The 12,862-nt window shown below is 41.0% G+C and overlaps 1 protein-coding gene across 1 annotated transcript in view; it reads right to left on the bottom strand.

The window, feature by feature from the left end:
- Nucleotides 1–6,591, bottom strand: part of SCML2 (Scm polycomb group protein like 2) — a 75,048-nt gene extending 68,457 nt beyond the window's left edge. Inside the window, exon 1 of the mRNA XM_037046274.1 lies at nt 6,502–6,591. The gene's annotated coding sequence lies outside the window, so the exon portion shown is untranslated. The remainder of the gene's footprint in view (nt 1–6,501) is intronic.
- Nucleotides 6,592–12,862: the final 6,271 nt, after the last annotated feature.

Below are 12,862 nucleotides of genomic sequence, written 5' to 3'. Positions count from 1 at the left end.
TTGTTGGTAGTTTTAAAGAAAATGATGGAATAAGTGATGGAAATGATAGTATACACATATAACTCACCAGAGACTACTAATGAAATAGCACAAGTAGAAATTTTTTTCATTTTTAGTCTAACTCATTATACAGACACTGCTTTCATACTTATAAAACAAACAAAATAGCTCTCTATTTCCCAGTCAATACACAAAAGGATGATAGAGAAGTCTGAGTTAACTGCATAAAATACCTTTAAGTTTTTCGTTTTGACTGGAAAATAATTTATTTTGGCTTGAAACTTTGGTTTCAAGGTTACTCCACATTTATGCTTAAATGCAAAAACACACACTGATTTGATTCAAATACAATTATAGCTATATATTTTCATTTTACAAAGAGAAGCTAGCTCTTTAAAATTTTGCTTCTGGCAGTGGTGATTATCCTAGTACAGGATAGAAAAAGCATATCCATTGTACAGCCATATATAACCTGTTAAATCGGACATGATTCATCATATTAAGATTCCACTCAAGTAAATTATCAAATTTCTCATTTTCTGATATATCTATAAAAGTAAACAGAAAAAACAAATATTAATGTGTAATTACCTTTAAAAATAAATTTTCATCTCTGAATTGTCAATAATCAATATTAGGAATGAACGTTTTTGGTAGTGAGGGTTTATCAAATCAAGCCTTCTAGGGGAAATTAAGAATTCTAGCGAGGCAACTTTAATGATGCTTTAGTAAAATAGACTGCAACAAATTAGAAGTTAATCTTTTTCTGTGTAGAAACAAGCCCCCCAAAAAACTATTTTCAAGAATTTTTAATTTACCTAAAAACATAGCCTACAACTTAAAATAATTAATACTTATAATTTTAAAATAATGTATGTGAAAGATATACATTTAGTTAAGAAGTATGTTATGTCAGAAAACAGATAAATGAAAGAGAAGTCAAGGGTTGCAAAAATCCCAGTTTATACTTGCAAATTCCTAAAGTTCTAAAACACAGCCACAGGTTAATTGCCTAAAGACCCGCTGCCCACAGACATTTGCAGAGGACTGGACTTAATAGCAGGGCATGTCAATTTACTACTACAGGCAGCTCTCCATGCCACTTTTCAACCAAAGAACTGGGTTAGGTTACAGCCTGTTCCTATTATCACAGCAGTCTAGATTTATGGTTTCTAACACCAGCCCTACAAGAAATAATGGGAATGATGACAATGACAATTCCTGCCAGACAACAGGCTACAGAAAAGCATGCAGTAAACCGCAATCTGAAGTGACCAGAAAACTAAACATCCCTGACAATGCTTCAAACATGAGGCAGGTGTCAGTAAATTGCTTATTTAAATATTTCTACAACCTCAAAAAATCCCAGCGTTTCTAGTCTAAATCAAGCAGTATATAAATGTACTCACCATTACTGAGTACTATATTTTCTTTTAATAACCATCAAAGACAATGTGTTTAACAGATTTATTAAAACTCTACCAAGTTAATAAAAAGATACTGATCATTACTTTTCAAAAAACTTTAAAGTATATTGAAAAATACTCCAAATAATAATTTAAATCTATCAAAAGAAAAAGAAGACACATTTCACAGCAAAGGGCACATGTTTACAACTGTATTCAAAGGCAAGAGAACTGGAGAAGAAACGCATCTGATTCATTCACTGCTTAATTTAAAACTAAATATATAATCAAAATCTTAAACCAGCTAAAAATGATGAAAGGTGGGAAAAGTGACCAAATGTTTTAAAAAATAAGAACTTTGTCAATTCACGTGCTTAAAAGCCTAAGCAAATGAAGCTGTTTATGTCTGGAATTCAGCACCAGTTAATCCTTATGAGAAACAGAGGTCCAGATAAATCAAATATGTAGTCTAAAGACAAGAAGCAAAAAGAGTCTCACCAACTTTCCCTGAGAAAAGAAAGCATTCTTAAGGTATGCCCTAGAATCGCAATATATCTGTCCCATCTGAATTTTACAATGGCATGTTACCACAAAAGGTGGGCACTCTCTTTCCGCTCTTATAACAATTTGCTCCTATAAACTTAGGAAGGGGCAGAGCCACAGCCATAAACATAGATCACAAGTAGTAGGTAATCAAATGCTCTCCATTTTCAAATGTTTCCCAGCTCTTTACTCACAAAGCTTATTTTTTAACTCTTTGATTAAATAAGGAACTCATCTAGCCTAGGTCAGATGATTGTGAAATTAAGTTATCAGCACCATCATATAAACTGCTTATAGGAGCCTCAAATCTTTCACTTTCACCACAGTAAGCTATCCCTATTTCTTTCATTAAAACCTTTCCATCACACATCCAGAAAATGAAAGAGAAAGATTCAGGGGTACATGTTTAGTAGAAATCACTTAGCATTAAAATCACTAGTATTATTACTTCTAAGATGGCTAAGGTTTAGTTATATTAGACAACATAAACACAAAATAAGCAAAAATGCCTTACTCATGAAAACCAAAGAACATATGCACATTTCAAATCCTGGACAGTTTCTGAAATTCTCTCAACTTACCCAGCTTTCAGAACTACCATCTCTGCTATCTTTTTAAAAATGACATGTTATCACTACAATAAAGGCATTTGTATGCTTAGAGTAACCAAAGCCCAAACTAGTTAGAGCCTAGAAAACTTACCACTAAATTATACTAACCCATTTTAATCTAAGATAAACAGCAGTGGTTTCTTTAATCTATTTCCCCAAGGTAAAAGATCATAAATATTAAGATCCCAAGCCAAGGAAGGATCAACTTTTTCTTTCAAAATCACCAACATTTGCCAATTTTTAAATTTCTACTTCTTTGGGGGGGGGAGTCTGAAATCAACAATCACTTAAAATTCTAAGATATTATATATTAATTTTCAGGCATTAATCATGTTCCTAAAATTCTTAGGAGTATTTGATTTGCTCACTCCAAACTATGAAACACCTGGCAATGCCAGACCAATATTCCCACCACAGCCTCACGACTCTAACATTGAAGACTGTGGGAGATCTCACTCTGTTCATATCTTGTATTTCAAAAAACCCAGAAATATGTTGATAAGGAGACAATGAGGTCTCTCCCAGGGAGAGGAGCTAATAGAGATGAACTCGGATTTCCATTTACAACTGAAATGAGACTAGAGGAGAAGATTATACACAGGGTAACCTGGCCCCCCAAAATATAACAACTCAAATAGCAAAAGATCCCTCGCATCCACCAGTGTTCCAGCTACTAAAGTTACAAGTGATTTGTATTAACCCAAAGAGAGGAGCAGTAAAATACTCAAGTGAAAAGGTCTTCCTCTTTCTACTCTCTCCCATCCTCCAAGAGCTCAAACTACAATTGTGATTTGGATCTTCCTTAAATGGAACAAGGAGCTACATCATTTTCATTCAAAGACTTGGTATTTACTCAGCCTTTTCAAGGCACTTTACTATATCATCAATTATTTCTCAGTGAGGCAGTGCAGGATTACCCTGACTATTTCAATGATTTGGAAACAGACACCAACAGCAAAGGGAACAGGGGCAGGAAGAGGGGAGATAGGAAGCATCTGGGAGGAACATTCAGGCAGCTAAAAAGGAACAAACCCTAAAGAAAATAAGAGTCACATCTGGCTTATAGCTGACCATCATAATCTTTATTTGTTATTTTTGAGCTCAGAGAGAGTTCTAAAACATTTTGCAAAAAGAAAGTGCTCTAAATGACCAGTCAGTAAATATTTAGTTACCTCCTAAGCTGCTTGGTCATAGAAGTAGTTTTTGGGGGGTTTTTTTAGCATTAAAAATATCCAATCTCCAAAGCACATTCTGATTTCAAGTTATACAAGTCAATTAATTTCTCCTAAAATATTATGTTTGATCCAGAAAATAATCTTCCATAAAAATGTATTTTTATAGAATCAAAACAAAAGAGGTAGAAATTAAAATCACACAAGTCCGAAAACTAAGTTACACCCAGAATTTCACTTAGAGAATTATGACCAAAATTCCTGAATTTGCCCTTAAAATAAAAGGACTGCTTGTTCTACATTCATATTGATTTTCTTAGCTATAACCTTGAACTTTTCAGGAATAAACTACTGATGAGGAGCCTTAAACACCCAGAAACCACCACACACAGCCTCTGAATAAATGTACATTGAACTGAACTCCATACTGACAGCACAGTGTTGACTATCAACACTTAATAAAGATGTGATTGAAGTATAAACCAAAAGGACTGACCTACTGCCTCATGAGAAAAACTGATATCATTTAAGACTGGCTCTAATGTTTTTTGTACATATTATGACATCCTTAGCTTTAAAGCATCCTCACACACAATGTAGTCTGGTTACACTAATCTTTTTTTCCAAACTACCAACTTCAAAACAAGTCAGATTCCCTTAGTAAACAGGTATACACCCTCAAGAAATGCATACAGTTGTATAATATATATGACATTTATTCAAAAATTTCAAAACCATTTTAAATGGTATTAGACTAAGTTTTTTTTTAATTCTATCAGACTGTTTTGAAAACTATGGATAAAGCTACAGCTGAACAAATGCAAGTCATCAGGTTAGTGCTCATAAACTCACTCCTTTCTTGAAATCCCAATTGGACTCATTTCCAAAAGCTTATTTTCACATTTATTCCATTAAATATATAAAACTACAAACAATAAAAGAACATTCATCCTCGGAAATACATTATTTAATGAGTAATTCAGAAAAATATGGCAAGAAAGGCAAAAACTGTCATTATTGAAGAACATTCCCAAGCACTATTCTTGATGAAAATTAAATCTACATCTATGAACTATTGTTATACAATTGCTTATCACACAAAGCTATATTCCATAAATGTTACACATCTTATAACATTCTTTCCCCAAAGCAGAAATATAAATAAGTCTGGAATCATCAAAAATGCAGCAATATCTGCAGTGATTTTTTTGGAAAGAAAACTTTAATTTTGTAAATCATATTATTACAATGAAGTATTCATTTCCCCTTGCCTCAGTTTTCCCTAATAACAGATCCATTCACTTTCTAGAGATGTCGCAAAGTCACTCTACAGTTAAATCATCAACGCTAATCTAATTTTTCAAAGTAGAGGCCAATATGAAATTGTAATCACACGTTATAATGAATTACAAATGTTTTACAACCTCTTTTAAAAATTAATAGTCTTAAATGAGAACTTGTACCTAAATACCTGTGCTATCAAAACATTTTGCAGGAGAAGCTCAATTACTGTTGAGCCCTCAAAGCTAAGTAAAACCATAAAGCGCAAAAGCTATTAAATTCACCCACCCGCTCTCCCTGTGACGATTCACACCAGAATGCGGCACAACTACTAACCAGGTGGGAAAAGCGAGAACGCCGTCTGGAATATGGGGTAGCAAAGGTACCTAGTCCGCCCCGCCGCTTCTCCGCTCCTCGGCTCCTCCGCTCCTCGGCTCCTCCACTCCCCCGCTCCTCCACTCCCCTGCTCCTCCGCTCCCCTGCTCCTCCGCTCCCCTGCTCCTCCGCTCCTCCGCCCCCCTGCTCCTCCGCCCCCCTGCTCCTCCGCCCCCCTGCTCCTCCGCCCCCCTGCTCCTCCGCCCCCCTGCTCCTCCGCCCCCCTGCTCCTCCGCTCCTCCACTCTCCTGCTCCTCCGCCCCCCTGCTCCTCCGCTCCTCCACTCTCCTGCTCCTCCGCTCCCCTGCTCCTCCGCTCCCCTGCTCCTCCGCTCCTCCGCCCCCCTGCTCCTCCGCCCCCCTGCTCCTCCGCCCCCCTGCTCCTCCGCCCCCCTGCTCCTCCGCCCCCCTGCTCCTCCGCCCCCCTGCTCCTCCNCCTCTTGCCGGCCCCCCGTTCCCGGCGCCCCCCCCCCCCCATCGGAGAGCGGGCCGTGGCATCCCGTGGCGCACCCCCCCCGCAAAGGCCACTGGCGCGCCCCCCTGCTTCTCCCCCCAAAACCGCCACGAACCCCAAGCGCGAACTCCAAGGTGCACCACGCACCAATTGCCCGAGCGCGCTCCGCCACTGGAGCATCCTTCCGAGTTGACATTTCACTCCCAAACTCCAAAAGTTACTTCACATGTCCCCGGAGAGCAACCAAGCGAGTTTAAGCCCAGACCACGCAAAGTCATCCCCAACCTCGCAAAGTCAGCCCCACCGCCCACCCGCGCTGTCCCGGAGTCCCGACCCGACCCCACTCGTCGCTGGGGGATGCTCCGGAGGGTGCTGTGCAATGGGTCCCGGGGGAACTCTTAGAGGCGGCGCGAGAAAGGTTGAGGGCACTACGTGGGGCAGGGGAACCCTGGCCTTGAGGAATGAGACCGCCAAAGGTGGGGGACAGAAGTGCAGGGCCCAGCTAAGGCCCGATCCCGCGGGGCGGCTAAGGGGGGCGTTCCTCGCGCGGGACACGCAGCGAAGGGCTCCAGCTACCCACCCGCCCGCGGAAAAAAATCAGATCCTGGACGCCAAGGCTCTGCCTCTCTGGTCCTCAAGGGGCCCGGAGCCGCCACATACCTAAGGTCTTGTTGGCAAAAGTAGCAAATTTCGGTCACACCGGTCACTAACTCCCGCGAACAGGGACCAGTCTTCACACCACTGCCGCCATGTTTGAGAAGCGCGCGCGGAGCCGCGCATGCCCCGCAACCGCCACTAGCGCCCCGCCCCCGCTGGCCCGCGTGCTCCGCGGTTGCTGCGTGCACGCCCTTTGACCGCGGCTGCACGCGGGGCCCGAGTAGGGGGCTCAGCTGTAAGCCCGCGCTCGCAGACACTGCAAGCCCGGGAAAGCTCTTGGCAGTTTTCCCATATTCTCCTCCCACAATCTGCCCTCCCGCCAAAATAAAGCTAGTCGTAGCCCCTGCCTCCAAGACAGTGGTGGGGAGGACCCTAACTGGGAATCCAGGGTGTGCGTCAAGTTCCATCTCAGGAATTCGCTCCCCTTGACCATCGCCTTCGACTCTTGGCCACCACCCGTCCCGACTACACACTCAAAAAGTGGTCACTTCCCTAGGACTCAAGCAAGGTCCATGAGAAAAAAGCATCTTGCTAGAGCAGCTTAAGCAAAACCACTCCTCCGCAGGTTCGGCATATTCCTTAAAACAGCCCCACCCACCAAAGGGTTTTTGCCACGCATCCCCCTCCAGTTCCACAATCTGAATTTAGTTCATCTAAACCCAGGCTCTAGTTAAAGGGAACTACATTAACCCTAGGGGAAAATAATATGCTCGCTGGCTGAAGGGTGAGCTCGGGAGTGTCCTCTAGAGTGAGTTTTGGGGTCTCCATTTGATCGGAGCTGTGGTGCAGGTGAAGTTCGTACCTAAGAGGATGGAGCAGGCATAAAAATGTAAAAATAGCCATAAAACAGCCCACGAATCTCTCCACGCAAAATGCGGCAAAGTGTAGAAAACCAGAGAAAGTTATCCCACCCCTCGTTGTGAGGCTGGATATAAGCAAATTTAAAACCTTTTGTTTACAAAAATAATGCAATGTGCTGTGTTAGCCAAAAGTAAACCATTGGGAGACCTTCTCTAACTCCTTCTAAGGCTGGATGTAGGTTTTGCATCTGTGATCTCCTTAACGTAGTATATAGAGCATGTATTTTTTTAAGTCGTAACTCGGAAATAGGAACCTAAAACTTTTTAAAAGCCCGCAGAATATATCCATTTAATACAATGCATAATAAAATTACCTTTATACACAACTTTTGCTACATTAAGCAAGAGCCAAATCAGAGTCTATTTCATCATATCTATACATTGGCTAATGGCATAAAATCAAATTGCTCTGATTCTTGAATTCTTTAAAAATGAATAAATAAATGTTAATGCGGAATTCAAGAGAACTTTAAGATGAAAATAGTAAAACTAGTACATTGATATGCAAATATTAAAGAGACGTTTCGTTATATCAATTGTATAACATATCGCTTTGGAGGGTATGTTGAAATGGTGTAAGATGATGGTTCAAAATGTTTACAAAAGCCAAAAAGCTATCTTGAACAGAGAAAAATCAAACAGGTTTCATTTAGGCCAACCCTTAGCATTGGCTTCAGCAAAGCTGGGGGGGGGGGCAAGGGGAGCAGGGGGAAGCATATTTAAATTCTTAATTACTGGTCATTGTCTTTCTATTCCCAATGCAGTGGAAATACTTGAAATTGTACATCTCTACATTCTATATATGAAAGATTTGGGTTTCATTTATGCCTCTTTCATATGCATGTGCCCTTTATTAAGTTGTAGAAATACTACTTTGATTGTTAAACTGACTGTCTCATGGATGCCTCATCCACTTCCCATATTTCTGTTTTTAGCATGAAATTATTGAAGCCCTTACTCTAAAAATGTAATTTGCATTATCTACATTAGAACATCTTCTTAATGACTATGTTCATCAAAGCATTTATGGAAGTGTGACTTATGTTAAATGAGTTATTGATAATAGCTACTATCTATTGAGTACCTACAGTGTGCTGAGAATCATGCTAGCCTCTTTAGATTCATAATTTTCCATATTCATAATGTTCTTTCACAAAGTTCTTGTGAGGTAGATATTCTTATTCCCATTTTACAGATGAGGAATTTGAGCATTGCATAGCAAATAAGTAGAAGAATCAGCTTCTGAACATATTCTCTAACCTTTCCTAACTATGCCTTTCACCATCTCGTCAATCATATGTTCTCATCATAGACTATGTATAGAAACATTCGATAATTATTATTTTATTTACTTACACCCCATTTTTCCTTTTCCCCCTTTGCCAAAGTAAACTGGAGACTGCTTCTTTTTTTTAAGATTTTATTTATTTTTAGAGGAAGGAGGGAGAAAGAGGGAGAGAAACATCAATGTGTGGTTGCCTCTCACACACACCCCTACTGGGGACCTGCCCCACAACCCAGGTTATGTGCCCAGACTGGGAATTGAACCAGCGACCCTTTGTTTGCAGTCTGGTGCTCAATCCACTGAGCCACACCAGCCAGGGCAAGACTGCTTCTTAATGATGATAGCATAGGTCGGAACATCACTGTTTCTTTTATATTATATGGAAGTGCCTTGCACACAGTAAGAATTTGGTAAATATTTGTTGAATGAGTGAATGGATGAATGGATAAATGAATACCTCCTATCATGATATTCAATTAATTTTGCCTAGAAAACCTGGAAATAAGGAGATGTATTTGAACTCAAAGAATAAGAGCTAATGCTGATAAAATCCAAGTTTTCATGACTACTTTTCAAGCCTCATAATCACTCTGTCAGTTTGCTCCTTACAGTTCTCCTGACTCAGTCCAAAACCTGTGGCGACCTTAAAGGTCCCTCATCATCACCCAGCTCAAACAGTGGCCTCTTGCCAGCACTCATCCCATCTTAGGCTGTTCTGGCAGAGGTCAGGCTTCCATTAGGAGAGGTAAATAGAGCACCAAGAGCTACAGCAGCTCTGGAGAGCCTGGGCTGGAATGGGCAGAGATGATTAATTTTTACAAAATAAACACAAATTAATTTTCACATAAGTATTTATCTATGTAGTCACACTGGTATCAAAATATAGACATTTCCAGCATCCCAGAAAATCTTATGACTCCCCCCAGTCAAGAACACCATTATGCTGACTTCTGTCACTATAGATTCATTTTGTCTGTTCTTAGGTATCTTATCAATAGATTTATACACTATGTCCTCTTATGTGTCTGGCTTCTTTCACTTGACATTATGTCCCCAAGATTCATCCCTGTTGTTGAAGCATCATCTTCATTCTTAGAAAATATTACAGGCAATTTTGCTCTCTCCCTTTCTCACAAGCTGCTTTTTTAAATGAAAGCTATTGTAAGTTGTCTTCTAGTTATTTTCTCCTTCTTATAATGAATTCTTGTTAATTATGGCAGTAGTTTGTCCTCCAATTGTATTAAACTTTAGTTATCTTGATAATGAAAACTTTACTTTATTACCTCTCTGGGTAGTATTTAGGCAAACTATAGATCATTCTTCCATTTTGGTTCCTCTGTCTAAGTACAGATTTGTGAACCAACATGGTGGTTGGGAAAAGGCCCTTTGCATTCTATATATTCCATAGATTTGGGCAGTTGGGTTTTGTTTATTGCTTACCTCTGCCTTCACAAAAACAAGAAATAAAGCAAACAACCAATAGAAATTGATTGGAAAGGTAGAAAGGCAAACTAACATAGGCAATAATGGAAATGGCAGGCAACAGTATGTGACGAAAGGAAGTGTATAGTAACTAGGGGAGGGTGGGATTGAGAGAACTGGGAAAATGTTGGATAGAAGTGGTTACCTGCCTACCCTTGCAGGCCAATGTGATTGGGAGCCTAAAAGACAGCACGTAGCATTTTTTCCCCTGTGAAGCACAGAATGTCTTTGCTCTTTGACTGGTTCAATTTCCTCATGCACATTTATGTTTTTGATGGTTTACCACTTCCCTGGAGCCTCACACCATTTGTTTCCCTTCCAGTCCCTGTCTTTCCTTGGCTGGCCTTATGTCTTCTCTTGTCCCAGTGACAGCTTAATGAATGGCCCCTCTCACTTCTGCTGCTGATGATACTTTTACTCTGACTTTTACCACCCCTATGTGAGTCCAGCTTTCACCAGTCTAGGTCTTTGGAAGTCTCGCAGGTCATAACACTTAGACTTAACTATATTTTTCTTGTGTGTGCATGTGTTTAATTTTTTAAATCCTGAAAGGGAAATAGTATGAGGGACCCTATGCAACCACCACTCAACCCCAACAATTATGGCCAATCCTGCCTCATGCATAATCCTCTCCAGTCTCCCACATGTCTTACTATTTTGAAACACATTCTAGACATCATATCATTTATTTTGAAAATACTTCATTATGTATCTCTAAAAGATGATTCTTTTTATAATATAACTATATTAGTGTTCTAGTGTGCTGCTATAAGAAATTACCACAAACTTAGTGGCTTAAAACAATAGAAATTTATTATCTTATAGTTCCAGAGATCAGAAGTCAAAAATTGGTAGGCAGAGCTATAGTATTATTTTTTTAAAATCCTCACCCAAGGACAGGTTTATTGATTTTGTTAGTGAGAGAGAAAGGAAGAGAGAGAGAGAGAGAAAGAAACATCGATGTGAGAGAGAAACATCAATCAGTTGCCTCCCTTGCATGCCCCAACCAGGGATTGAACCCACAACCTAGGTGTGTGCCTTGATCTGGGGTCAAACCTACACACAACCCTTTGGAGTACAGGGTGATGCTCCAACCAAATGAACCACCTGACCAGGGTGGCAGCACTGCATGTTTTTGGAGGCTCTAGAGGAGAACCAGTTTCCTTTCTTTTTTTAAAAATATATTTTATTGATTATACCATTACAGTTGTTCTATTCCCCCCCTTCATTCCCCTCCACCCGATCACTCCCTCCCCCACCATTCTCCCCGCCCCTTAGTTTATAACCACGTGTCTCAAGTTCTTTAGATTCTATATTTCCCCCACTATTCTCCCCCTCCCCCCTATCTATTTTCTACCTACCATCTATGCTATTTTCTGTGCCTTCTCCCCCCTTCTCCTCCTCCCACCCCCCTGTTTCTAACCCTCCATGTGTTCTTCATTTCTATGGTTCCACTCCTGATCTAGCTGTCCTCTTGGTTTGCTTTTGTTTTAGGTGTGGTTGTTAATAACTGTGTGTTTGCTGTCCTTTCACTGTTGATATTTTTCATCATCTTTTCCTTATATAAGTCCCTTTAGCATTTCAAATAATAAGGGCTTGGTGATGATGAACTCCTTGAACTTGACCTTATCTGAGAAGCACTTTATCTGTCCTTCCATTCTAAATGAAAGTTTTGCTGGATAAAGCAATCTTGGCTGTAGGTCTTTGGATTTCATGACTTGGAATACTTCTTTCCAGCCCCTTCTTGCCTGTAAGGTCTCTTTTGAGAAATCCGCTGACAGTCTGATGGGTACTCCTTTGTAGGTGACTGTCCCCTTATCCCTTGCTGCTTCTAGGATTCTCTCCTTCATTTTAGTCTTGGCTAATGTAATTATGATGTGCCTTGGTGTATTCCTTCTTGGGTCCAACTTCTTTGGCACTCTCTGAGCTTCCTGGATTTCCTGGAAGTCTATTTCCTTTGCCAGACTGGGGAAGTTCTCCTTTATTATTTGTTCAAATAAGTGTTCCACTCGTGGCTGTTTCTTTCCCCCTTCTGGTACCCCTATAATCCGGATGTTGGAACGTTTAAAGATGTCCTGGAGGTTCCTAAGCCTCTCCTCATTGTTTTGAATTCTCATTTCTTCATTCCTTTCTGGTTGATGTTTCGTTCTTCCTTCTGGTCCATTCCATTGATTTGAGTCCCAGTTTCCTTTCCATCGCTATTGGTTTCCTGGACATCTCCCTTCATTTCAATTAGTTTAGCCTTCATATGTTCCTCTAATTTGTGATTATAATCTACCAATTCTGTGAGCATCCTGATAAATAGTGTCTTAAATTGGGCTTCTGAGAGGCTGGCAATTTCTCGGTCGCTTAGAGTTATTGGCTCTGGGACTTTGAGTTCTTCTTGAGCCATCTTTTGGGCTGTTCGTGCCTGTTAAGTAGCAGGATCGGAGCCCTAGGTTTTCACCAGAGCAGGGCAACTCAGTCGCTGGGTTGTGACATTGTATGTGGGGGCGGGGTCAAAAAGGTACAATGGCTTCCCTCTGCCACCTGCTGCCGCGACTCCCACCGGCACCGCAGCCACCACTGTCACCAGGCCCATGCGTTTCATTCCACTGCACTCGAGTGTGCCACTGCTGTTGGCCTTCCACCACTGGGTTTGTCCCCTGGGGCCTGCGTGGTCCGTCTCACTGTGCGCGAATGTGTGACCTTGGTCAGTCTGCCCCGCACCCCGACTGGCTTTGGGCTGCCCGAGCGC

This window comes from Sturnira hondurensis, unplaced genomic scaffold, assembly GCF_014824575.4.
Source record: "Sturnira hondurensis isolate 20B ecotype Veracruz unplaced genomic scaffold, ASM1482457v3 Scaffold0005220, whole genome shotgun sequence".
Classification (NCBI taxonomy): domain Eukaryota; kingdom Metazoa; phylum Chordata; class Mammalia; order Chiroptera; family Phyllostomidae; genus Sturnira; species Sturnira hondurensis.
This window is presented reverse-complemented; position numbering and strand designations above follow the sequence as displayed.